This window comes from Ambystoma mexicanum, chromosome 3p, assembly GCF_040938575.1.
Source record: "Ambystoma mexicanum isolate Mex_15411 chromosome 3p, UKY_AmexF1_1, whole genome shotgun sequence".
NCBI classification, from domain to species: domain Eukaryota; kingdom Metazoa; phylum Chordata; class Amphibia; order Caudata; family Ambystomatidae; genus Ambystoma; species Ambystoma mexicanum.
The window spans coordinates 1114015019-1114042195 of NC_090925.1; the positions used below are offsets into that span (position 1 = coordinate 1114015019).

Here is a 27177-nt window from a genome sequence, read left to right on the forward strand (position 1 = left end):
GTCATATTGAAGCGTCATCTAATTCAGCCAGTAAGCTATTTGACATTCTTAAATCCTTAGAAAAACCTAAGGCGTTTGCCCCTGAATTTAAATGCATGGTCTAGTAAAAAATGTTATTTAAAAAATAGATAGGCAACATAAAAAAAAAATACTAGCATTTTCTTTTTTAAAACTTCCTATGTAAAATTTTGAGCTATTCAAGCTCAAAATTCGCAAAAGCAAGCACATGGGCGCATCCATTTTGTGAAATGGATGCCCTCCTGTGCTGGCTTTTGCTTTTGCGGCACTAATGAAGGAAAAGACAGCCAGCTGTAGTAAACAAAAGCTACCGCTGGGTGGCTTTCCCTTCATTAGTGCTGTACGCGGAGGATGGGGACCGGAGACCAGAGCAGGAAAGCTGCAGCTGAATCTCGGTAAGTGCCATTTATTAAAAAAAAAAAAAAATAAGCACTAGCTGGGTTTTTTTTTTTCCTAAGTTTTCCGGGCTGGAGGAGCCCGGAAAACGTAGAAATAAAACCGCAGCTTTAAAAACGTTGTATTTATGTTTGTGGTCGCTTTTGAAGCGACCGCAAACATAAATACAACGTTATTGTGTTGGAAAACGCTGCGGTTTTTCTTTCCAAGTTTCTCAGGCTCCTCCGGCTCGGAGGAGCCTGAGAAACTCGGAAAGAAAAACCGGAGCGGTTTCCAAAACAACCACGTTGTTTCTGCCTGAATCTGCTTTCCCATTTGGGGCTCTCGGGCTCCGGGGAGCCCGAGAGCCCGAAATGGGAAAGCAGATTCAGGCAGAAACAACGCGGCATTGCGGAAAACAACCACGTTGTTTCTGCCCGAATCTGCTTAGGCAGATTTAGGCAGAAACGACGCACATTTAGCATTTCCCATTTGGGGCTTTCGGGCCCCCCGTGGGGAGCCCGACAGCCCCAAATGGGAAATCAGCTGTAGGCAGAAACACTGCGGCATGTAAACACAACCGTGTTGTGTTTCTGCCTGGCTTTCACTTTGGGTCTCTGGTGCTCCCCTGGGGGAGCACCGGAGACCAAAAGGGATAGCCACAGCAGGCAGAAACACAACGCGGTTGTGTTGGAAAACGCTGCGGTTTTTCTTTCCGAGTTTCTCAGGCTCCTCCGAGCCGGAGCAGCCTGAGAAACTTGGAAAGAAAAACCGCAGCGTTTTCCAACACAATAACGTTGTATTTATGTTTGCGGTCGCTTCAAAAGCGACCGCAAACATAAATACAACGTTTTTAAAGCTGCGGTTTTAGTTCTAAGTTTTCCGGGCTCCTCCAGCCCGGAAAACCTAGAAAAAAAACCGCAGTTAGTGCTTATTTTTTAAAAAAAATAAATAGCACTTAACGAGATTCAGCTGTAGCTTTCCTGCTCTAGTCTCAGGTCCCCGTCCTCCGCGTACAGCACTAATGAAGGGAAAGCCACCCAGCGGTAGCTTTCGTTTACTACAGCTGGCTGGCTTTTCCTTCATTAGTGCCGCAAAAGCAAAAGCCAGCACAGGAGGGCATCCATTTCACAAAATGGATGCGCCCATGTGCTTGCTTTTGCGAATTTTGAGCTTGAATAGCTCAAAATTTTACATAGGAAGTTTTAAAACGGAGAATGCTAGTATTTTTTTTTTAATGTTGCCTATCTATTTTTTAAATTACATTTTTTACTAGACCATGCCTTTAATCCCTCACAAACCGAATGCGAAAACACTCAGGCTGCATTTGCAAATAAAATATCCAAAGCCAGAGAACGAATTACATTATCACAGGCCAATAAACCGCAACGCAGCTTACCTGCAGAACAACTAACCGTAATGGACAAGGAGAAGTTTCAATTTCAATCCATCTCTTCAGAAACTATGTTAAAAACGTTAGCAACCATGAAACCATCCTCCTGCGCTGAAAACCTACTCCCTCCCAAGATCATCCTACAACACCCCGAAATGTTTGCGCCACTCTTTACTAGAATTGTCAACACCTCATTTCGGGACCAAGTAGTACCCAACAATATAAAAAAGGTTACCGTCACACCCTTGGTTAAAAAACCTACCCTTGATCCTCGCGACCCTAACAACCTAAGACCCATCACTAATTGTAATTTTACACTTAAAGTACTAGACAAAATAACAACAGCCCAACTCCAAGAATATGTAGAAAGCCATGAGATCTTACACCCTCAACAATCTGGCTTTAGAGCTGCGCACAGCACTGAAACCGCCATGCTGGATTTACAGTCCAGCTGGAAATTATGGATCAGGGAAAGGCTGGTTTACTAATATTGTTAGATCTGAGTGCCGCCTTTGACCTGCTTGACCACCAGCTCTTGCAACAAGCACTGGAGAAGGTCGCAAATTGTTCTAAGGAATCCATAAGCTGGTTAACATCCTTTTTAGAAAACAGAATATCCAGAGTACACTGGGGCGACAAATTCTCCTCCAAATTTAACATCTTTTGCGGGGTTCCACAGGGAGCTAGTCTATCCCCTTTACTTTTCAATCTGTACATCCGGCTTCTATGTGAGCTACTACAACAACTCCAGATATTCTTCACCAACAATGCTGATGATACTCAGCTGGACCTGGAACTGACTGGCGATTACGCTAAAGATAGTAAGACTCTAAATACACTCTATGGTAACATCGAAGACTGGATGGACAATAACTGGATGTGCCTGAACGGAAACAAAACCGAATTAATGGTATTCGGTTCTACTCCAGCACGTGCCAAACTTTCCACGGAATATCAGGCTTTCAAAATCAAAGAGACCTTTATCCCAATGACAGACAAGGTTAAAACTTTAGGCATGACGCTGGAAGCATCTCTCAATTCTGATGCCCAGGCGACCTATGTTAGTAAAAATTGTAACTACTACATCCGGCTACTTAAAGCCATCAGACCACTATTGAGTGAGAAAAACAGCGCCACAATTGCAAGAGCGACCGTCATGTCACGTCTAGACTATGATAATGCTCTCCTGGTAGCAGCTAGTAAGCATAACATCCAAAAATTCCAACTGGTCCAGAACAACGCGATCAGAATGGTCAAAAAGAAATCAAGAAGTGAACAAATAGGTGAAGCTAGACGAGACCTTCACTGGATGAGAATAGAGGAACGTATTCAATTCAAGTCCATGTGCCTTACGTGCTTAAATGGCAAGGCACCTGCCTACATGAAGTCCAAACTGATGTTTTACCATCCACGTAGGGCATTAAGATCAGAGGCAAATGGATTCATGAGACCCCTGAAATTCAAGAAAGAACTCGGCTTGGGCAGAGCTTTCCCGAACCGAGCAGCCTCCAACTGGAACAAATTACCTAAGCACCTTAGATTGGAGTCCAACCTTCTGGTCTTTCGCAAAAAACTCAAAAACAGAGCTCTTCCAAGTAATCGCTCGTCTAGGCCACTCTGAATCAGCTAACTGGTATAAATCTGTCTGCCGTCCCGTCGCCTCTTCTGGCTCTATCTTGAGCTTGTACATGTCTTTTTGTAAGCGCCCCGATGCCCGTGGGCAGTCGGCGCTATATAAATATATAAAATAAAAAAAATGTGTCCCATGATAGTGCATGTTGGCAAGTGAAGCCCCAGCGCACCCACGACAACAAGCGACCTTGGCAGGTCAACAGGCAAATGCACATGCATGCACCATGTACACCCTCAGCAGGCACCAGTAGTAGTAGCAGCACTCATTGGCCTAATACCATCCATAGCAATCATACAAAGTGCAAGGCCTTAATTAGTTTTCAAAAATTGATTAGCAGAATTTGCTAATTAAAATGTTCCTGATTAGCAAACAAACCTACTTGATTAGCAATTTTGTACTAACATTTTTAATCTCACCAGAAGTTATTTGTTCCCAAGACATAACATTAGCAAGAATACAGTATTTCTATGTGCCTCTGAAGTAATACATTAGTGTGATGAGGGTTTGTAAAATATAACGGTTAGCTGCATGGAATGGACAAAATAAACAGATATGATGGAACCACAGGCAGGGACGGAGGATAGCACCATCCCCCAAGCGGTGCCCAGTGGCACCTCCACTGGCCATGCAGGTGGAATGGTCGCCACTGAAGCTGCCACAGCCTGGCAATCCACACAGATGCAGTTCCCGCTATGGCACCCACACGTCAGGGCACCAGCACACCCTCTTCGCTATCTCGGGTAGTGCATCAGCTGCCACATCACCATCATAGCACTGAAAGTGATCGCACCACCGACGAGGACGGCATGGGGTACCGCTCTTTGTGCTTAAGCCCCATGGGTCCCCACAGCCCACCACCGCTGCCCATGCACAACATGCCACCATTTCGGCTCAGCTAGATGACATCAAGCAGCGCCAGGCATCTCTCAAAACACTGGCGGGCCAGCAGGTGGTGCATATGCAGACAATGAGGGACTGCCTGCAGAGGTCATGCCGCAGCATTTCTCGTTTCCTCTGCCAGGCCAACGCTGCCACCACCAGTCGGGCAGAGGATGAAGGAGCACACAGAGGGAATGTCGGCCTGCGCCGAGTACCTAGATCCTTGTATGTTGCTGACCCTACAGCACATCCTGGGGCAGGGGTCTGAGCCCTCCACCTCCGTCACCCCCACATAGGGGTCACAACCCAGCACCACAAAGCACTTCTCACAACGCTACCCGACTCCTTCCGTCTACCTGCCGGCACTGAGCGCAACAGCAGGGGCTATCCTCCCTTCGGAGCACTGCAGCCTTCACCATTAGCTTGCTCAAGGAGCGAGAGAGCACCTTCATTCCTTTCGCCGAACTGGGGCAGCGGCACCACGGGCCGCAGCTGCATCACCCAAACAGCATGAGGCTGCAGATGCGGCACACCACGGGAACAAACACCTTGTCACCATTGTTGTGACTGGACCTGCGGTCAAACAGGCCAGTCACGGTCATTAGTGTTGTCCACTCTATGAAGGTCTCCTCCAAACAGGTCCTCCCTGTTCTTCCAGAACTATTAAGGACAACATCAGCCCCCTTGCCCCTGCACTTGCTGATTTTTGCAATTACTCTATAGCTACTTGGTCTTTCCCCTCTTCCCTCAAGCAGTCCCTTGTGCGCCCCTTCCTGAAAAAGCCCTCCGCCGACCCCTCGTGTCTGGCTAACTACCACCCCATGTCTATCACTCCATTACTTGAGAAATTCCTGGAGAAGCTAATATTCCCTCACCTGACCCAGCATACTGAGCTCCTAGGTTGCCTACACGACCATCAACCTGGATTCTGAGCATCCAGTGGCACAGACTGTCCCGCAGTTCTAATTCTACTTGATCTCTCCTCTGCATTTGATTCTTCTGGTTTGCCTCCAGTGACCTCCGACTCAATGCCAACAAGATTGAGATCCTTCCTATTGGGACACCTGCTTTCCCTTTCCTCCCTTCACTTTGGCCACCCTCTATGGGCTCTTCCCCTTCATCTGAAGCCAGAAACCTTGGAGTCATATTAGACTAATATGAATAGATAATCTGCCACTCAAGAATTGCGCCACACTTGTTAGATCAATATTTTCAAAAGAACATTTCTTTTTATTCCTTATTTGCCCTTTAAATTCTTGTTAACACGTGTTTCGGCTACTCAAGAGCCTTTCTCAAAACAAAACAGGGCTTGATCAGGTACATGTCATATTCTATTAGCACAATTATTATGTAATGTTCAAAAAATGTTTGTATTCAAGGGGCATGATATTTTATTTCTGGTAGAAGGAAACAAATGGATACTGAAATGGATGTTATTCTTTATGGTTTGAAACCTTGATTATACATGTAAAATGTATAAAAATGATAAACAATTTGATATGCAAAGGTAGTTTGTAATGCCGAGTCCTTTCAATAACATTTATTTGTATCAAGATTAATTGAGAAATAATGTTATGTAAGGGTGGTTAGTGGCTAATCACATTCGACACAAACTGAGTCGGAACACCATTTGGATAATAACAAGAATTTAATTTCTAGGGGCTAACAAAAATTTGTTTCATATATATATTTCCAAATTGGCCTATAATAAAGGGTAGATGTCCGTTCAGAAATATATTCATTTATTTCAATATGTGAATGGGAGATGGGGAATATGACACACCATCATGATACAAACAATGATTAAGTGAATGGATGATATGTGCATTCTTAACCTTTCCAATATGGCCGCTCTGTAAAACGATGTTAGAAAGAGAAGAAGGAGGATTCGCGTAACTTTGGTGATGCTATACATTGCATGGTGGATCCCCGCGGCGGCTCATTTCTGTTCGAGGCCGACGCGAGGAGACGGATTGTTACTAAGCTGCAGGTAAGCCATTAGGGGTGGGTCCCCGAACGAAAGGGAATAAGAGACGTTTTTGCACGCCCGTAGTCGGGCGATCCAAATACCCATATGGGAGTTCATTCTGACCGGGGGCTTTTTGCTAACGGGGAGACTGTGAAACCGAATAAGACAAACCGAAATTGTTGATAAATTAAGGTGTGGAGTGGCGAGGTAGATGTGATGGACTTTCAAGTGGAAGGTTAGAATTCATGGTCATACGAAATGTTGAGTCTAACCAAAACCTTTGGAGAATTAATAGATTCGATTTCTGTGTGCCAATAACAATTGGATTGGAAATATTTCTTTCTGCATTATTTTTACTATAGGGATTTACCCGGGACTTATGGAATTAACGGGTAAGAGATCTTTACTGTTCTATGTATTGCGCTCAAATATGGATTTATCACTGTGTGTCGAATGTAGATTTACTGCAACCCATTAGAGGGAACGATACTGTAGACTATAATACATGATAGAATCATTATAGAAATAATACAAATGAGAATTTGTGTTTAATATTGAAACCATAAATATAAAATGTGGATTTATGTATGAGGAATTATTCTAAAACAATATATTTTTTCTGTTTCTCTGTTTGTTATTTTATTTATTATCCATTATTATTTTTTATCTTTTACTGTTCTTTTATCACTTATATTGTTTTGTATTTATTATGATTTGGATGCACATTTTGATTTAACTATTTGTATTGCGATGTATTGCATTTGTGAATTATTTATTATTCATTATTTATTTTTCAAAATACATGTGACTTAATATTGCATAACCCCCTTTTTCCTATTTCTTTCTTTTCTTCTTTTCCTTTTTTTTTCTTGCCTGAACCTTTTTGAATACAAAATTTTTTTGAACATTACATAATAATTGTGCTAATAGAATATGACATGTACCTGATCAAGCCCTGTTTTGTTTTGAGAAAGGCTCTTGAGTAGCCGAAACACGTGTTAACAAGAATTTAAAGGGCAAATAAGGAATAAAAAGAAATGTTCTTTTGAAAATATTGATCTAACAAGTGTGGCGCAATTCTTGAGTGGCAGATTATCTATTCATATTAGTAACCAAGGAGGTAGGGGATTGGTTCCTCCAACGAGTGCCACATAGGATGCGACACGGCTGAGAGGCCAAATTAAACCCATCTTGGTCGCCAACAGGAGAAGTTGTACCGACAAATACCCCAAAACACAATATCTGTATCATATTAGACTAATCTCTCTCTTTCCTCCCTCACATCCAGGACCTTGCCAAGAAGGCCCACTTTCAACTATACCTCCTCAGAAGTATCCTTCCTTTCCTCACTTTTCCCCAGAGGCTCAATGTCTCTAGAGCTCTGATACTCTCTAGGATGGACTACTGCAACAGCCTCATCCTTAATCTACCCTCTTCCTCTCTCCACCCCCTCCAGATTATTCAAAATAGGGATGCAAGAATTATCCTTGCCGTCAAGCCCATGGACTGTATCTCTCCAGCCCCAAAATCCCTCCACTGGCTCCCAGTTGCTGCAAGGATCAAATTCAAACCCCTCTGCATCATCCATAAGGCTGCCCGGGGCCAGAGACCATGCTATCTACAACTTGCTCTAACCAAATACTCTCCCTCCAGATCCTTACCCTCCCCCGGCTCCAACTCTCTGCATGTCAAGTGATTCTATAAACTGCAAACTGGTGGCAAATCCCTTTCCTCGGCTGGCACCCTACTCTGGAAGAGCCTTCCCCCTTCCTCTACGTCTTGAGCCGGATCTCCTCAAATTCCAGAAGCTCCTCAAGACTGTCCTCTTCACCTCCTCCTACCCACTCCCGTGCTAATCCCCAGAGTCGCCGAGATAGGCAGCTAGGGCCCTTATTTGTCCTTCGGGGTTCTGGCTTTCACCCAATCACCTACACCCTTCTGCGCTCTCCCAGCACTTACCTTTGGGCACCCACTGGCTGCGTTGTCTCACAGGCCTGCACTTATGTATTGGCAGGTGATCACTCTTTACTAAATGATTTCTGCAAGGCATTTAACTGTTGCCCTCACGGACTGCCTGGTAAATCCCTCTGTTGCACTCCTGACACACTATATATATCTATCTCCCCCCCCTCCTCCTCATCCACCTCCCCCTCTCACTTCTCCTCCCCCTCCTTTCCTCCTCCCCCTCCTTTCCTCCTCCCCCCTCTCCTCCATATCCCCATACCCCCCTCCTCCTCCTCCCCACCCATATCCTCCTCCCCCTCTTCCCTGCCCCCTCCTTCCCACACCCATATCCCCTCCCCCATTTGCCCTCCCCACCCCTGCCCCTCTACCGCCTGTTCCCCTCTCCCCCCATCCATTCCCCCTCTCCCCTCCCCCCACCCATATCCCCTCCCTCCTTCCCCCACCCCTTCCTCCTCCCCCCCACCCCCACCATCTCTCCTCCCCAGGTCACCAAGGCGTCTTTAACCCTCAGCGAACCTGAGGATTCCTTGACATATTTCGAGGTTTATAAAAGATGGTTTGAAAAGTACACAATTCAAGCCATCTTTTATAAAGCTTTGCAGATGGACAAAGTCTGCTCTCGAAGGCTTGAATTGTGTACTTTTCAAGCCATCTTTTATAAACATAGAATGTTTAAAAAAGATGGCTTGAAAAGTATGCAAACCCTAAGGTAAGCACACAAATATAGAAATGCTATATATTTGTGTGCGTACCTTACTATGGTTTGTGTACTTTTCAAGCCATCATTTATAAACATAGAAATATGTAAAATATTTCTATGTTTATAAAAGATGGCTTGCATACTACACAAACCATAAGTAAGGTATGCATACAAATATATAAATGCTTGTGTGCATTTATATATTTGTTTGCGTACCTTTCTATGTAGGATGACCAGAGGTCCCGGTTTTGCCGGGTCTGTCCCGGGATTGGGACATCTGTCCCCCTGTACCGAAAGTTTTTATGTTTTAAAAACCCTGTCCCAGTTTTGGGCAAGGGGAGAGTGACAGTTCAGTTTGGTTTTTTTCCATCACAAATAATTATCAACTATATAAACAATATTAGATGTTAAGAATGTTGTCATCTTACGATGGGTTTGAACCCCGAACGTTCCAGATACAAGCCTTATGCATTAACTGCTTGCACCACAGAGACAGGCTGAGAGGAGTACATAGCAAGATATGTAATGTCAAACAGAGCAAAAGCACCTTTGATATTAATATTTACATTTTCTTTTAGTGTGTTATAGAGCAGATGCTCAACATTTTGACACTAAATAATACCAATAACAGTCAAGTTCATTGTACAAATATTGAAATACATAATTCAATGAGTATCATGCTTGGTATTTACGTTATCAACACTCAAAGCCGCACAATTTCTATACATGCATGTGGGGCCGGATATCTCGTGAGATTTGGTTCTCGAGGAAAGCGCGACCCACGCCAGAGCAGAGGCACCACAGCACACACAGGCCTCGGCGCTCCACCTGTGGAGGGGAATTAGCCCTCCCAGAGCCTTTCACCCACAGGCCCCTTTGTGCGGAGCATAATTCCAAGGTTGAGGACAGCCTCCTGGGAGCTCCAGCACAAGGGACAACAGCACCTCATAAATGATACCTTGCAGTGAAGACAACTGCACAGGGTTAAATAACTGAACTGTGAGCACTTGGCTCGTTCCCTGCCCTGGACTCAATTACTCCCTGTAGCTCCACATCCAGGTGTCCAAATAAACACCTCATCTACCATATAAGTGTTCTGTCATCATTCCAGGCCAACACAAATTGGCCTTCTCCAGCCCCCCGGCAATCCTGCGGCAACAATGGGAGCCCGTGTTTTCCACCTATCTGGAGGCATTAGGTGGTACAGGTTATTCGCCAGCCAGAAAGAAAGCCATGATGCTCAACGCATCTTCGCAGGGTTGACGGCCGTGCCCACCGCAGACGAAACCGATGATGTCTACAAAGTGGCAGTTCACCGCATAGTCAAAACATTATAAAACAAAGAAAATGTTGTCCTCCACAGACTCAAGTTTTACACAAGGAAACAGGAAAGGAACGAACCAGTCGATGATTAGATCACCAGGATGAGAGAACTGGCGGCATTGTGTGGATTCGGGGACAACGTGGAACAGGTCATCTGCGACATGCTAGTGGTGCACACCAATTCCCGCAAAGTGCAGGAGAAATTCATACAAGAGAAAGAACTGGACCTGGATAAAGCCATACAAATTTCAAGGGCCGAAGAGGAAACCTCAAGAAGGCGCAGAAAAGTTAGTGGGCTGTCGCCTGCACCCAAAATGGCCGCTGTGCAATGGAAGGGGCGTAGAGAGAGACAGCTACGAGAAGCCATCAGAGAAAAAGGACCAAAGTCGAGAGAAGCACCCAAGTGTTACAGATGTGCCAGCACCAAACAAATGGCGAACGATCGAGATTGCCCCACAAGGAGCAAAGAACACTCCAAGTGCAGGCAATTTGGCCACATTACTGTGGCATGCACGTGGCGGGAAAAAAATGTCACCCGCGTGAATGGCAGAGGATCGAATGATGAAGATGATCAGTACGACAAGCCCATGGTGATCATGGTCAACTCATCTCGAGCATGGGGGAGAAACCCCATTGCATGGTGAGACTAGATGGAATGGAAATGCGCATCATGGCCGACTCGGGGTCCGACCTGACCATCCTTCCCATCCAGACATACAAGAACATGATGGGACGCAACTTGGTTGAAATTAGAAGCACCAAACAAAGGGCAACAGTCTTCGGGGGGACCCACAGTAGATCTATTAGGCTCCATCAGAGCCAAAATCGAATTCAAGGATAGGTGCACCATAACGAACATATACATTTCGTCCGAGGGCCCAGCTGTATTGGGATGGGACAACTAGCATGAACTGATCATCCGGCTAGACCGCAGATTTACGTGCACAAAATCCATCTCAAACTGAATGCAGTACCGGTCAAGCACGAGGTCAGGCCTGTTCCAGCGACGGCGAGAAGGGTACTTGAATCCAAGCTCCAGAAAATTGTCAAAGAAGTAACCATTGAGACAGTAGAGTCATCCGAATGGCTATGCCTGGTGGTCCTCATGAAGAAGAAATCCTCCAATGAGTTGAGAGTGTGCATAGACCTACGCAGCCTCAACCTGGAAGTAGTCACAGACAGTTTTCCTTTGCCCAGCATCAACGAAATCATACCGATGATGAAGCAAGCAACGATGTTTTCAAAACTTGATATGCAAGATGCCTACCATCAAATAGATCTACATAAGGCCTCACGCCCGCTCACAGCCTTCATCACACCATTCGGCACATATCAATATTATGGGTGTCACGGTATTAGTTTTATGGCGGTACAATAACCTTCTTGCCAAATGACAGTATAACATGGTTATCGCGGTATAGCATGTGAAGTTAACTAATCTTAACAAATATTTTCTTAAAAGGTCATACATTTTCAGATTTATCATCACAAACAAAACCAGGCACCCAGGGCCAGAATTGGGCTTTTCAACACACTTTCCTCTGAAATGCCACCCATAGCTTCCACCAAACACACACGTGGAGAGGCCCTGCTGCAACTGGCAAAGCAAACTTAATAGCTTTTAGCTACCTCACTGGCTACTGGTGAAGATGAACATGTTGCCATCTTGATAATCTGCATGCACAGATCAACTGAGGCTGATGGTAGTATGCGCGTGTGCGCATACATACACACACACACACACACACGCATCCTCTCTCTCTCTCTCTTTACGTTACAGCCTTTAGTTTACTTGCTGGCCAAAAAGTGTTCAGTAATCACGGACATGTTACCCTTTGGTATGGCAGCAGGGAATTCTCGCAGAGATGAGTGAATTTCCCCGTGTGACTTATTATATGTAAATTCAATGACAGAACCAGGGAAATCCCCCATTGTCATATGTTTAGAAAACATTTTCCATTTTAAAAATATAAACGCCAAAGCCGCCAACCCAAAGTAAATCCTTCACCTTCTTGGCACTGTATTTATTCTTTCTATTGCTAACCTATTGATTTTGTGTCAGGCACTTGTGGTTTATGGAATGGCATTAAACATTGCTCCAACTGAAACTGCTTGTACCAAAAAAAAGAACTTTTTTTTTACTTTGTCTTTTTGCATTTGAAGTTCTTCAAGTTACCATTAAGTCAATGCTTTTTAGTTAACTTACGGATATGCAGGCAAGAATTTCCATCTGTAGCAAGGTAGCATTTTGAAACTTGTCTCTGCACATATTTAGCTGATCCTCCAGGAATCTAAGGCGGGTGCAGAATTGGTCTTTCATGGCGCTCACTCGTTGATCGTCTTGAATGAAAGAGTGACTAGTCGAAGTGTTATAATGCACATTTTCAACATTGAGTTTGCTGCTCAGTCACAGGTCATCGCTTTGAAAATTGGCCTCAACTTGCATTCTTTTGGAACCACATGGCATGGGCATCATGACCCCTTGCTGCGACCAAAAGTTTGTTTTGACAACTCTTTATCCCATTAAAAAGGGAGAAAAGTCACTCATGTGCGGTCTGAAAGCCCATGTCATTGTGTTTCTTTTGTCAAAATGTCATAGCCAACACAGACACACCGAAAGGTTGCATAGTGATCTAATCACCATAGCTTGTTTAACATCTGCCTGTTGTATTATGAAGGTCTGATGTTTGAGTCACCACTAACCATGTGACCATGTAATCCTAAAGGGACAGCTTTCAGTGGGCGCTATTGATTTCTTTCTTGATTCTTGCAATACATGTTCATTTACCTTCTTAAAGATAGTGGCAAAAAAAATAAAAATAAAAAAAACATTGAAAATGACAAAGTTAAAATACATATCGGCACAAATATGGCGTAGACCACTACCTAACCACAGCCTCATCATTACTGTTTTCCCCAGATCTGAGTGCATTAGAACCCTTGTGACGCGAGTTCAGAGGGAGGAATGCTTTCGTGGGTGGTGTCACAAATTGAGAATAGTCCCAAGAAATATTTTACCCCCATTGCTCTGGATACTTCAAATTGAATGTAGAATCTGTCCTGCCTGAGTCCAGTGCCATATGCAGAAGGCAGGTAAGTGAAGGATCAAGCGAAGCAACAACTCCAGCGCCAATGAGCAAGTCTACAGAGGACAGTGGTGGGGGCAGTTTATTTACCAGCAGAAAGCACCGAGAGACCCAGTGTTCACACAGTCTACAGCAGGGTCGGACTGGGGCATAAAATTGTCTCGGGCACCAACATAAAAGTGGCCCACAGTTGCAAATGGGAATTCATTCCTTTTGGAACACTCTTTGAATAGTTCACAAGGGGGAGATTTTTGATAAAATTGTGTTGCAAATTGTAAATTTAAAAGAATATTTATTTAGCAACAGTGGTCAGAACTATTAGCTGCATAGTGAAATCAATCATCAAACTGGCCCACTTTGGCCAAAAAAGTGCCCCACTTTCACCCAAAAAAAACTGGCCCACAAAAGCATTTCGAGTATTTGGTTCGGCCATGGGCCTATTGCCCTAATGTCGAGTCCATGCCTGGTCTACAGAGCTAAAGTTGTTTGTGGAAATGCATCAGAAGGGCATCCAGTTCATTCCCCCCCCCCCTTTGAATTTTGGGTTGTGTAGTTCCCCATCTTTCAAATGGGTGGAAAAACTACAAATCCCAGAATTCTAAGCTAAAACAGAACTGGATGGTTATCCGATCCATGACAATGAGAAACTTAAGTTCCTTGAATCTAAACTTTGGGGAGAGTAATTCGATATGCATGCATTCACTGGCCGTCCTTTATTTTACAATTTGCACAGCCAGAGCAAGAGCTGTTCCAATGTATGTTTGCTCAGTGCAGTAGGACCTTAACTTACTAAACTAATGGCACTCGATGCCAGGCCATGCTGAATGGATACATTGCTGCTCCTGCTGGCTGAGTGGTTGCTAAGCAAAGTGCTCCCGGCTCCACTGTTTTGCAAGTCACTGAACGTGTTATTACATTTGTTTACATACAAACAAAAGGAAAAATAAAATGCTCACTTTCAGTTCAGGCCCTCAGCTCACCCTTGTGATTTCCATGTGGTCTTGCTAATTGCAAATTGAAAATCGGGACAATCCCCAAAGAAGATCTGAGCTGCAGCGCAGAGCAGCAGGACTATGTGAAAACGTTTAAAATCTGTATGCTGCATTTCAAATAAATAATGCCTGAAACAAAATAACTTTGTTCTAGTTTGCCCATGAAATCCAGGTCTGGCGGAGTCTATGAACTGAAGTCTCCGGTATGCTTATAAAGCCAGTCCGTCAGCTCATCGTTACCAGCTTTGCATGGGGAACACAAAGGTTCAGGCACTGGGCAGCTTTCAACACAATTTGCACAAAGTCGGCTGATCTTTGACCCGACTCTACGGATCACAGAGAAAGAGCGATCACAGCAGCAAAGCTGCATTTACTAATGTGGCCTCACTTTCCCTATGCTCTTGTCTGCCTAACAAGGCCCCATTGGCAGACGGCACATCCAACAGTGTAAAACCAAGACTGCGCAGCACTTGCTTACTGCAGCCTTTCCAAATCAGATTGAAAAGCACACTTAAAAGGTATAAACGGTATACCGGTATAAACAATGTGACGGTTATTATTGTTCAATTAAGTTGTTCATGGTATCTTTAACGGTATACCATTACATCCCTAATCAATATACACGAATGCCATTCGGGTTGTCATCCGCTGCATCAGCATTTCAAAGAACGATTAACTCCATGCTGCATGGCATCGAAAAAGTGTTGCATTTCCAAGATGACATCCTGGTTTAAGCCAAGGACACAGAAATCCATGACAGAGTACTGAATGAAGTACTGGGCAAACTAGAGGACGCAGGAGTCCACTAACATCATGAGAAGTGCATATTTGGTGCAAGCAAGTAGAGTACCTAGGCTACCGCATCTCGAAAGAAAGGGGAAACCCCAAGAAAAACCTGCTACAAGCCATAGTTGACGCCCCAGCCCCGACGTCGAGAGACGAACTTCGGTCGTTCCTGAGTCACGCCGAATATTATGTGAAATTCGTGTCCAGATTCTCCGAAATCACATCGCCTCTGAGATCGCTTCGGAAGAACGGTGCAGAGTACGCATGGGAATCCCAACAAGGCGGGGGTTTTACTGAAATCAAAAAGAGAATCCTGCTCGCACCCTGTCTAAAACCATTCAATCCCGATTGGGAAACCTACATAATGACAGACACCAGTGCATATGGCTTGGGCGCCACCCTTACCCTAAAGAAGGGAGGCACGGAAAACCTAGTGGCCTTTGCATTGAAAGCACTGTCAACCTCAGAAAATAACTACTCTACAGTTGAAAAAGAGTTGCTGGCGTGTGCCTGGGCCGTGAAGTATTTCAGGTTGTACGTTTGGGGAACCAAATTCTGCTTAGTCACTGGCCACAAACCCCCAGTACACATGCTGAGCCCTGGCGGCACAAAACTACGACACCACGTCTAGCAAGGATCACTGCCAAACTACAGGAGTACACATATGAGATTACTCTCATTGCGGGCTGGAAGAACGCCCAAGCAAACTGCATGTCCAGGCTACTGGACCAAAGTACCCAAGCACCACATTCCTCAAAGACAAATGTGTGGTGGCATCTATAGGTGATCTAAGGAATAGAGACTTTATGGAGAGGAGCAAGCAGCACTGACAGGAAGAAATGAAACAGGATGATGCCCTGGCCCCAGTACCTGAATGGGATTGCAAAGGGTGGCCCAATGAGAGAGCAGTGCCGGAAGGTATGTGAGCATATTGGAAAGTCAGCGACGAAATCACGGCAATGGATGGCCTAGTAATGAGAGGCGACCGAGTAATTCCCTCAAGAGGCACCCGAAAGGTGATCTTGTGCAGAGCGCATGGGGGTCATCTGGGCAGCAATATGACGCAACGCAGGGTGCGTGATGCTTACTAGTGGCCCGGAATGGACCAAGATGTAAGGGCAATGATCAAAAGATGCCACGAATACACAAACCGCGACAAACAACTGAAGATGAGGCAGTGTTACAAAGTTGCCGGTCGTGCAGATATGAATACCTCCGTCCCCAAGTAGCACACAGGCAATTTTATGAACACTGCCTGTGCAGTCCTTGAGGCCACAGGTGTGGTAGTCCGTCGAGTCTGGGGTCAGGAACTGCCGGAAGGACCCTTTGAGCGCTGTAAGGCAAGGAGGGATTAAGTACAGGGCGAAATGCAATATTACAGGGTATACTAGGAATAGAAACTAAACGTTCTTACTTATGTGTACTGTAGGCCCACCCAGAAAGGAAGGAGAGTGACCGGACCTGAGCCAGGGTTCAGATGGGGCTTCCCACAAACTCTGGTATGGTGATGGCAAGCACTGGTGTTCGAGTGCTTGACCAGGCGAACGCCAAGTGAGAGGCCGTAGGCCCAGGTGACAAGGAAAAATCATGGTTCGTGGAGCAATCCGTTAGTCAGGCCGTGGTCGAGTAACCATGAGATTCAGAACTAATCAAAGCAAGTTCAGGGCGTAGAGAGAGCAATCCGTTAGGCAGACCGTTGTCGAGTGACCAGGAGTTCCGGTGATGTTCAAGGCAAGTTCAGGGCATAGAGAGAGCAATCCATTAGGCAGACCGTTGTCGAGTGACCAAGAGTTCCGGTGATGTTCAAGGCAAGTTCAGGGCATAGAGAGAGCAATCCGTTAGGCAGACCGTTGTCGAGTGACCAAGAGTTCCGGTGATGTTCAAGGCAAGTTCAGGGCATAGAGAGAGCAATCCGTTAGGCAGACCTTTGTCGAGTGACCAAATCCTGGTAAGTACAAAGCGTCGCAAAGTCCGAGAGAAAAACCAGCTGTGAAGCAACGTTTCTGTGTTTCCGAATGCATTTGAACCAATGGAGAAGTCACGTGATGTTCAACAAGGAAACGTTGAGGCGTGGGGTCGTCACGTGATACCGATTGCGTTTGGTCTCCTCACGTGACGATCAGGTCCACACGAGCAACGGTGATTGCGGCCAAATGGGAACCTCCAATTACATTGCCAATGGAGAGAAGGGCGATAGACACCAAGCCTGCCATGGCCCCCCCTGACATGACGGGCACAATGGTGCCGCCTCGTCTGTGCGCCCGGAGGTAAGCATCGGGAGCTACGTAATGTGGGAGTTGTGGGCGTGCGGAAACGTGAGCCTGTGGGAATCATACTAGTTCGTAAGGTGGGGGACGTGGAAGATGTAACAGAGTCCCCCCTCAAAGGCCCACGACCTCATGGGCAGGGGGGATGGTCCCTATGGAAGCGTGCAACGAGAAGCGGGGCCTGGACATCCCGAGAGGAAACCCAAGAGCGCTCTTCCGGACTGTAGCCCAGCCAGTCCACGAGGTATTGGAGCCGACCCCTGTGCAGACGGGAACCCAAAATGGCACTGACCTCAAAGGTATCGGGTGTGGAGACCGCGACAGGAGCGGGTGGAGTATGGACACGGGTAGGGGCAAGGTAGGGTTTGAGGACGGTAGTATGAAAAACCGGGTGTATACGCCAAGCTGATGGAATAGAAAGGCGCAAAGCTACAGGGTTCAGGACTTTAGTAATTCTGTAAGGGCCGTCAAAGCGGGGCAGAAGTTTGCGACAGCCCGGGATGTGTAAATGGCGAGTCGACAACCAAACACGGTCCCCTACATGATGCACAGGTGCTACCGCTCGCTTCCTGTCCGCCGCCTTCTTCATAGATGTCTGTGCCTCACGGAGATGGATCAGGGTGTGGGCATGAACCTTAGTTAGATCGCGGGCACATGCAGTAGCAGCAGGTGTGGCAGAAGGAAAGTCAGAAAGTGGAAGGGTGCGTGGGTGTTGGCCATACATGGAATAGAAAGGAGAAAAGCCGGTGGCCGAGTGCCATGCATTATTGTAGGCAAATTCAGCGAGATGAAGCAGATCGAACCAGGAGTCTTGATACTGGAGGGTCAGGCAGCGCAAAAACTGTTCTAGAGCCTGATTCACCCTTTCCGTCTGTCCATCGCTTTCCGGGCGATAGGCTGAGGAGAAGCGGGCATCGATACCCAGGAGTTTGGTCAGAGCGCCAAAAACAGGACATGAATTGCGATCCACGGTCCAATATGAGGACTTGTGGGAGGCCGAAAAGACAAAAGACAGACCTAAAAAACAAACGGGCCAAGGTCGGGGCTGAAGGTTCGCCAGTGCAGGGAATGAAACGGGCCATTTTAGTATAGGAATCAACGATGGCCCAGATGGTATCATACCCCCGTCTGCAGGGTAAGTCTGTGATAAGGTCCATAAAGACCGTGTGCCATGGTTTGGGGGGGGGGGGAACGGGTAGAGGTTGGAGCAAACCCAAAGGACGTCCCCTGTGTGATTTACATTGGGCACAGATCGCACAGGTGTTTACGTAGTTCGCTACATCCCTTCTCATTGATGGCCACCAACACCAACATTGTAGTAACTCCAAGGTACGTTGTTGCCCTGGATGCCCGTTGATGGCAGCATCATGAGACCAGGCAAGTGCCTGATTGCGTACATCGCTAGTGGGAAGGAATAATTTCCCTTGAATGAATGGCAGTCCCTCCTGAAGTGTAATGTCCCATTCAGTGAGTACATGCGGGTGTTGACAGGCCCAATTTTTTATAGTGGTAAGCATGGTTGGGGACGGTGTACATAGGCAGATGACATGGCCCCTTCCCAATAATGTGTCCAGGAATGTGGAAAGTGATACCCCCCAGGAGAACGCGAAAGAGCATCTGCTTTACCATGAGCGAGAGCTGGCCTATGCTTCACCACAAAATCGAATGCAGCGAAGAATAAATGCCAACGCACCTGCCTGCTGTTCACACATTTCAGAGAGGCAAGATCCTGCAGGTTTTTATGATCCGTGTACACCACCGTTTGATGCTTTGCCCCCATGAGATGGCGACGCCAGGTTTGAAGTGCATCCTTAATGGCTAATAGTTCCTTTTCTGTTACGGTATAATGGGACTAGGCTGCCGAGAATTTCTGTGAATGATAAGCTATAGGATGCAAGAGCCCAGTAGCAGAACAAGGTTGAGAAAGTATAGCACCTAGCGCGAAAGAGGAGGCATCCGCCTCTAAAACAAACGGGATTTCCGGGTCAGGGTGTTGTAGCACAGGGGCAGAAACAAACCTGGACTTGAGTGCCTCGAACGCCCCTTGGTGTTCAGGCGTCCAGATGAAGGGGACATGAGGACTGGTGAGGGCAGTCAGGGGGGAAACGATGGCAGAAAAACCGGCGATGAATCGCCTGTAAAAGTTGGCAAAGCCGAGAAATGATTGGACTTGTTTGAGGTTGACGGGGGTGGGCCACTCCGTGATTGCAAGTACTTTCGTCTGATTCATGGACACCCACCGGGTGTAATGTGAAAACCCAGGAACTCTACTTCTTGAGAATGGAACAAACACTTTTCGGGTTTGGCGAACAAGGCGTTTCTTTTGAGGCGAGAGAGGACTTCTCCTACATGCCCGATATGGTCTTCCAGAGAGGAAGAGAAGATCAGGATGTTGTCTAAATAGACCACCACGAATACATCAAGGATGTCAGAGACTACAGCATTGATGAAGCGTTGGAATGTTGCAGGAGCGTTACAGAGCCCAAAGGGCATCACGGTGTACTCAAATAATCCCTGTCGAGAACAAAAGGCCGTTTTCCACTCGTCCCCACGCCGCATGCGGATCAGATTGTACGCCCCTCTCAGGTCCAACTTGGTAAAGATAGAGGCGCTCGTTAACTTATCTAACAGCGTAGAGATGAGTGGAATAGGATACCTGTTTTTAATGGTGATGGCATTCAAACGTCTATAGTCCACGCACGGGCTTAGATCGCCTTCCTTCTTTGGCACAAAGAATATAGGGCTAGCAGCCGGGGAACAGGAGGGACGGATATGACCTAGACGTAGAGCCTGCTGGATGTAATCCTTCAAGGCTTGTTCCTCGGAAGGTGACAACGAGTAGATCCTACCCTTTGGTATGGGGGCATCCGGAATGAGATCAATAGGACAATCGTAGGCCCTATGCGGAGGCAAACCCTCCGCGGATGCCTTATCGAAAACCATATGGAAATCTTGGTACTCAACAGGGATGCTAACCGTGATGGCCCCTAAGGTATGTAGCGTGGCAGCCTCTGCTGTGTCATCATTAAGTCGGGAGGAGGCCATGGCGCCAAGAATCGTGGCAGGAGAGACAAGGGAGTCTGATTCTATCAGGCAATAATGTTCACATAACTCTGACTCAAACGATACGTGTCCTGTTCCCCAATTTATCAAAGGGTTATGTTGTCTCAACCAGGGAATACCCAGAATGATACCGAACTGCGGTGTAGTGATGAGATCGAATGACAGGACCTCTTTATGTGTGCCTTGTATCACCACCTCAAGAAGGGCAGTTTGATGTTTGATCGGGCCAGAAGTCAGGGACGTGCCATCGACTGCTTGTACGGGCTCAGGATGTTCCTTTTTGATTAGCGGCAAGTTAAGACTATGGGCTAAAGCAATGTCCATGAAGCAGCCAGTGGCCCCTGAATCGATCACGGGATAGACAGTGTGTGTGATCTCCCTGGTTGGTTTTAATAAGGCCTGCACTACTATGGGTCTGATTGGACCAAAGGCGGGTTCAGCGGGGGTCAATGAAGGGCTCGCCGGTGCCCCCTCTCTCATGGGCGAGCCTTCTGAAAAAACAGAGTCTTGTTTCTGGGACGTCGAGGACATTCTTTTACTTAGTGCCCGTTGAGTATGCAATAAAAGCAGGCGTTATCAGTCCTCCGACGTTCCCGTTCAGTCGGCGTTATTGGACTGCGGATCCCGCCTATTTGCATGGGTTCGGAACTGGTAGATCGAGGTACCGGGGAAGAGTGACTCGTGAATGCCGCTTCTGCCTTCCGCTCGGATCTGCGGGCGTCCAACTGTAGCGTGAGATCAACTAGATCCGAAAAAACAGAAGGCAGAGCAGGAACCACCGACAGAGCGTCTTTCATGGCATTACACAAGCCTCGGTAGAAAACGATCGCCTTTTTCTCCTCTGGCCAGGAAGTTTCTGCGGCCAATTGGTTGAAACGGGTGATATATTCTATCAGTGTTTGCCTACCCTGTGCGAGGTCAAACAATTCCAGGTCCCGTGACTGGGCCTTGTAACGGGTATCGAATACTTTTGCCATTTCTGCGACCAGCAGATCGAAATCGTATAAAGCAGGGTGATCGTTCTCCAATAATGGATTCGCCCAAGTCGCAGCTACCCCAGACAAATGAGACAGAAGGAAGGCGGCCTTAGTGACAGAGTCGGGAAAAGCCTGGGGTTTGCATAAGAAATGTAGTTTACACTGATTTATGAAGGTGAGATATTTCCGGGGTTCACCCTGGAAGCGTTCTGGGGCAGCAAGAGGGGGAGTCATCGGGAGCAGTACCGGAGTAGGAACGGGGGCTGAAGTCGGGGCAGGCTGGGCTGGAGAGGCAGGACCGGTTTCGTCATCACCGGGCAAGGGAAAACGTGTACTCTGGGGGGCATCAAGACGGTGATGAATGGCGGTCGTGGCAGTGGCCATGTCGGTCCTAAGGGCCTCTAGGGCCTGCATTAACGCGGTCACTGGGTCCCCGGAAGAGGGATTCATAGTCTGGAGGAACCGGGAAGGCTTCACAGTCTGTTACAAAGTTGCCGGTCGTGCAGATATGAATACCTCCGTCCCAAAGTACCACACAGGCAATTTTATGAACAGTGCCTGTGCAGTCCTTGAGGCCACAGGTGTGGTAGTCCGTCGAGTCTGTAGTCAGGAACTGCCGAAAGGACCCTTTGAACGCTGTAAGGCAAGGAGGGATTAAGTACAGGGTGAAATGCAATATTACAGGGTATACTAGGAATAGAAACTAAACGTTCTTACCTATGTGTACTGTAGGCCCACCCAGAAAGGAAGGAGAGTGACTGGACCTGAGCCTGGGTTCAGATGGGGCTTCCCACAAACTCTGGTATGGTGATGGTAAGCACTGGTATTGGAGTGCTTGACCAGGCGAACGCCAAGTGAGAGGCCGTAGGCCCAGGTGACAAGGAAAAATCGTGGTTCGTGGAGCAATCCGTTAGTCAGGCCGTGGTCGAGTAACCATGAGATTCAGAACTAATCAAGGCAAGTTCAGGGCGTAGAGAGAGCAATCCATTAGTCAGACCGTTGTCGAGTGACCAAGAGTTCCGGTGATGTTCAAGGCAAGTTCAGGACGTAGAGAGAGCAATCCGTTAGGCAGACCGTTGTCGAGTGACCAAATCCTGGTAAGTACAAAGCGTCGCAAAGTCCGAGAGAAAAACCAGCTGTGAAGCAACGTTTCTGTGTTTCCGAATGCATTTGAACCAATGGAGAAGTCACGTGATGTTCAACAAGGAAACGTTGAGACATGGGGTCGTCACGTGATACTGATTGCGTTTGGTCTCCTCACGTGACGATCAGGTCCACACGAGCAACGGTGATTGCGGCCAAATGGGAACCTCCAATTACATTGCCAACGGAGAGAAGGGCGATAGATACCAAGCCTGCCATGGCCCCCCTGACATGACGGGCGCAATGGTGCCACCTCGTCTGCGCGCCACGGAGGTAAGCATCGGGAGCTACGTAATGTGGGAGTTGTGGGCGTGCGTAAACATGAGCCTGTGGGAATCATAGTAGTTCGTAAGGTGGGGGACGTGGAAGATGTAACAGGCAGGCACCCATGATACCCAGAGATCCCACACGGTGCCTGGCACAAAATAGGGCTGGATTTAATTGACCCACTAGTCGGCATGTCGAGTGAAAACAGGTATGGGGTAGTCATGGTGGACTATTTCTCCAAGTGGGTTGAAATTGAATTTGTGCCGGACATCACCATGGGCACAGTTATAGAAGTACTCAGCGCTGTTTTCCAAAGGGAAGGTCTCCCCAAAGAGATTGGGACAGACAATGCAGGGCAACTAGTTTCCAGGGAGATGGAAAGATTCTTAAAGAAGCACAATATCCGTCAGTTGATCAAAAGGCACCTTACAACTGGCATGCGCTTCAGGCATGAATCCATACAAGATTGTGAAAGAGGCTGTAACCGCGCATCGATTGACACCAAATGGCATCAGAGGAGTATCTCCTATTCCATTGCTGAGGGAGAAGAAGGGCTGCATCTACGCAGGTACCACCGTGGCTACACAAAGTCAGAAAAGACGATGACATCGCCATGAGCGACATCGTCTTCAGATTACAAAAGAACAAGGAGATCATGAAATCTCAAGGCGACAAAAGCAGAGCAGCCCATCGCAAAGAGGTCAACGAAGGGGACTTGGTGAAAATACACCTACCCACAAAGACGCTAACACGGGCTCCAAATACAGTAGGGCCATAGAAGTCAAGCGCGAGTGAACCAACCATGTCCACACCAGTGATGGAAAAAGGTGGAACCTGGAAAGAGTGGTCGTGTACAAGAAAAGGTTGTCCACTACATGCTCCTGCAGGGAGTAAGAAACGACCAGGAACAATGGGGATTAGCAAGCGACCCTCAACAACCAGAGACGGACGTCACGTAAGAAGAGAACCGAGATGAACATGCCCACATGAGCTCCACACCTCAGTATAGAGAGCCACACCAGGAAGCAACCTCAATGGACCCAATCCCATTTTACACATCCCGCATAACCACCCAATCCCCAAGTGCAACCACCAACCAGAACAGGCCCCAATGGGTGAGAAGAAAGCCAAACATGTTCACAGACTTTGTAATGGACTAGGAACCATCTTTTCCTACAGAAGGTGGTGTGTGGTGACTCCCCTCACGAGATCTCGGGCCGGAGATCTCGCAAGATTTGGTGCGCGAGGAAAGCCCGACCCGTGCTGGAGCAGACGCGCCACAAAACACACAGGCCTCGGCGCTCCTCCTGTAATGGGGAATTAGCCCCCCCAGAGCCTGTCACCCACAGGCCCCTTGTGCTGAGCATAATTCCATGGCTGAGGACAGCCTCCTGGGAGCTCCAGCACAAGGGACAATAGCACCTCATGAATGATGATACCTTGCGGGGGAAGACAACTACACAGGGCTAAATAACTGAACTCTGAGTACTTGCCCCCTTCCCTAGTCTCAATTACTCCCTGTTGCTCCACATACTCCAGGTGTCCAAATAAACACCTCATCTACCATATAAGTGTCCTGTCCTCATTCCAGGCCACCACAATATACTCTGGGAATGGGGGCAGCGGGGAAGTCTGGGTGGGGGTCCTTCTTTTATGTTGTTGACTGTCCTGGTTTGTTGTCCTTAAAATCTGGTCACCTGACTTACTATGGTTTGTGTACTCGTTTAGGCCATGCGGGCCACCCCACAAGCCACGCCCTCAAATGAGCCCCCTCCTCGATTTCTTACCCCACTTAAAGCCCTGGTTTGAGAACAAAGTATCTGACTTCTTTCACAGTTTTTTTACAGTAGAAGTGCCCTACAAATGCACAAGAAATACATCTTCTTAAAGGGTCAATACATATTCTTAAAAGGGGCAACAACACACCCTTAACTTGAGCCCTGGAAAGATGGAATGGATTCCTGACATGAAGGTTGGTACTTCACATGTAAGGACTGCGACGAGGAAAACTAGCAGAAATGATCACTTCAGAGAAAAATCCAACCCGCCCCCCAGCTCTCCCCTGTGGTCCAGTGAAATCAGACTTACATAACATACACACTAGAACACATATCAATTACAGTTCTGTTTAAGTAACTCACCTGGACTTATGTTGTAATTGTCCCAACGTAGCACTAAACAGCCGCTAAGCGGTTTGTGGATTTAATGAGCAATTGAGGTGCAATCTGTGCTTGTCACGAACTTGGGTAGTGCCAACTTCCTATCCGAGAAACGGACCTATCAACGCTCCACCACCTCATCATTACGTGTCTTGCACGTTACGTTCAGGGCATGTAAATTGCTACGGTGGTGTGTAGTTCCCATCTGAGAGACCTACCCTAGTCACGGCACGCCTCCTCCTAATCACGTGACGCCCTGTCCATGACGTACTCTGCTATGTACGTCCTACGTCAGCTCGTCATCTACGCACGTCATACCTCTCGAGCGGGAAGACACTGGCTGGTAGCCGGAACATGACCGGGTATGAGTGGGCTCAGCAACTGAGTTTAAGGGATCTCGGAAAACTTCCCCAAGGAGTGAAGCCTCGCACTGCGTACCCGGTTGAGGATATTTCAGCATTCTCGTAATATATTCACTGATGCGGGTATGGAGTGCGCTGCTACTAGGTGTGTGTCAGAAAAGAACACTGGTTGAGGGAAACGATTTGCGGGGCTGATTTAAACTGTTGACCTGAGAGTGTAAAGCTAGGAACCCAGCTCGCAAGGCTCTTTGTAATTAGCAGGTGGTTAGGCAGGGGCTAATTTAGAGGGGCTCTGATGTAAACTCATACTTGCCAACATTCTGTGACCAAAAAGATGTCGGATTTTTCACGTTTCAAAAATAATACTTAGCTTAACAATAACATCACAGGAAATTACAAAACATACGTTGTTGGTACCACTGGAGAATTCTAAAATGTGCAACCCATCAAACAGCACAACATGTAAAGATGCTCAAATGTTTAAATTGCATAATTATGAATGGTAAGTTAACACCAAATTCAATTATCTAACTTTTCCGAAAATAATCACACAATGCTGGTAGGCAACATTTGCCACTGCTCTGTAGCAGTACGTATTAATTTGTGCGGTGCAGGTTCAACACTGAACAACATGGAGACTGACACTCTCCTCAGTCTGAAAGGCAGATGCTTTGTGATGGTGGTGCGCTCTGCCACTTGCCTTCACTAGTGGTTCACCTAAGGTCTGTCCCGGCAAGAGTGCAGGGCAGAGTCATGTAGCTGTCAGGTCAGTGGATTGATCTAAGCCCATCACTCACATTTATAGCTAACCCACCCACCGCACAGACAGATTAATTGCCTTAGAGTCACATAAATTACCTGCCAATGGAAAAAATAGTAGGATCTGTCACCCAAATCTGTAGGCGGTAGGACTGCTTAAAAAGCAGTAGCTTGCTGCCTAAATTAGTAGGGTTAGCAAGTATGTAAACTGATGAAGAGGGGGTTTGGATGGGAAGCTAAGAAAGAAGGGTGTTTAGACACATAGGTGGGTAGACTGGTATGAATTAGGAGGGGGGGTCATTGAGGGGGTGTGGGTTGGGAGAGGGGGCTTTGAGTATGAGGCTGAAGAAGACAGGCATTTGGGCGAGGGTGTGGAATTATAGTGAGGGTTCCCATCTAAGTGTGGCGGGTGGACTAGTCTTCTCCTATATTGCACAAAAACTCTGGAACTCACTCCCTGCCACCCTTAGAGCTGAAACTTCCATCTCTGTCTTCCGCAACAGCCTCAAGGCCTCTCTCTTCAACTAGCAAGTGCAGGACTGCCCCCTCCACTTCTGCCATGTATATTGTAATATAACACAAATGTAATATAACTATATTGTAACCTGTATATATACTGCTAATGACTATGTAACTATATTGCAACCTGTATATATATTGCTAATGACCATGTAACTAAGTAAGTAAGCTTTGTACTGTAACAAGTGACACGATGTCCTCGGACTGTTGTGCGCTATATAAATACGAATAAAACAAAACAAACATGGGCATCTGTGTGTAGCTTTGGAGGAAAGGACAGGTTCATCTGAATGTGGGTTTGGTGAAAGGGACAACATTTGACCGTGGTTCTGGAGGTAGGGGGTCCATTTGAGCGTGGGCCTGGAGGCAGGGGGTACATTTGAGTATAGATCTGGAGAGAGAAGGTCCATTTGAGCGTGGATCTGGAGGGAGGGGGTCCATTTGAGCGTGGATCTGGAGAGGGGTCCATTTGAGCGTGGGTCTGGAGGAAGCTGTCCATTTGAGTGTGGGTTTGGCGGGGGGTTCCAACAGAGAGCAAACTG

General features: G+C 46.9%; 1 protein-coding gene across 4 annotated transcripts in view; it reads right to left on the bottom strand.

Annotated features, from left to right (window-relative positions):
- Positions 1 to 25221, bottom strand: part of RNF14 (ring finger protein 14) — a 561830-nt gene extending 536609 nt beyond the window's left edge. For 2 of the 4 annotated variants that reach the window (XM_069652478.1, XM_069652472.1), the window contains exon 1: positions 24978 to 25220. The gene's annotated coding sequence lies outside the window, so the exon portion shown is untranslated. Of the gene's footprint in view, positions 1 to 24977 lie in introns of all 4 variants that reach the window. The other 2 variants (XM_069652473.1, XM_069652475.1) reach the window with 2 other exon arrangements.
- Positions 25222 to 27177: the final 1956 nt, after the last annotated feature.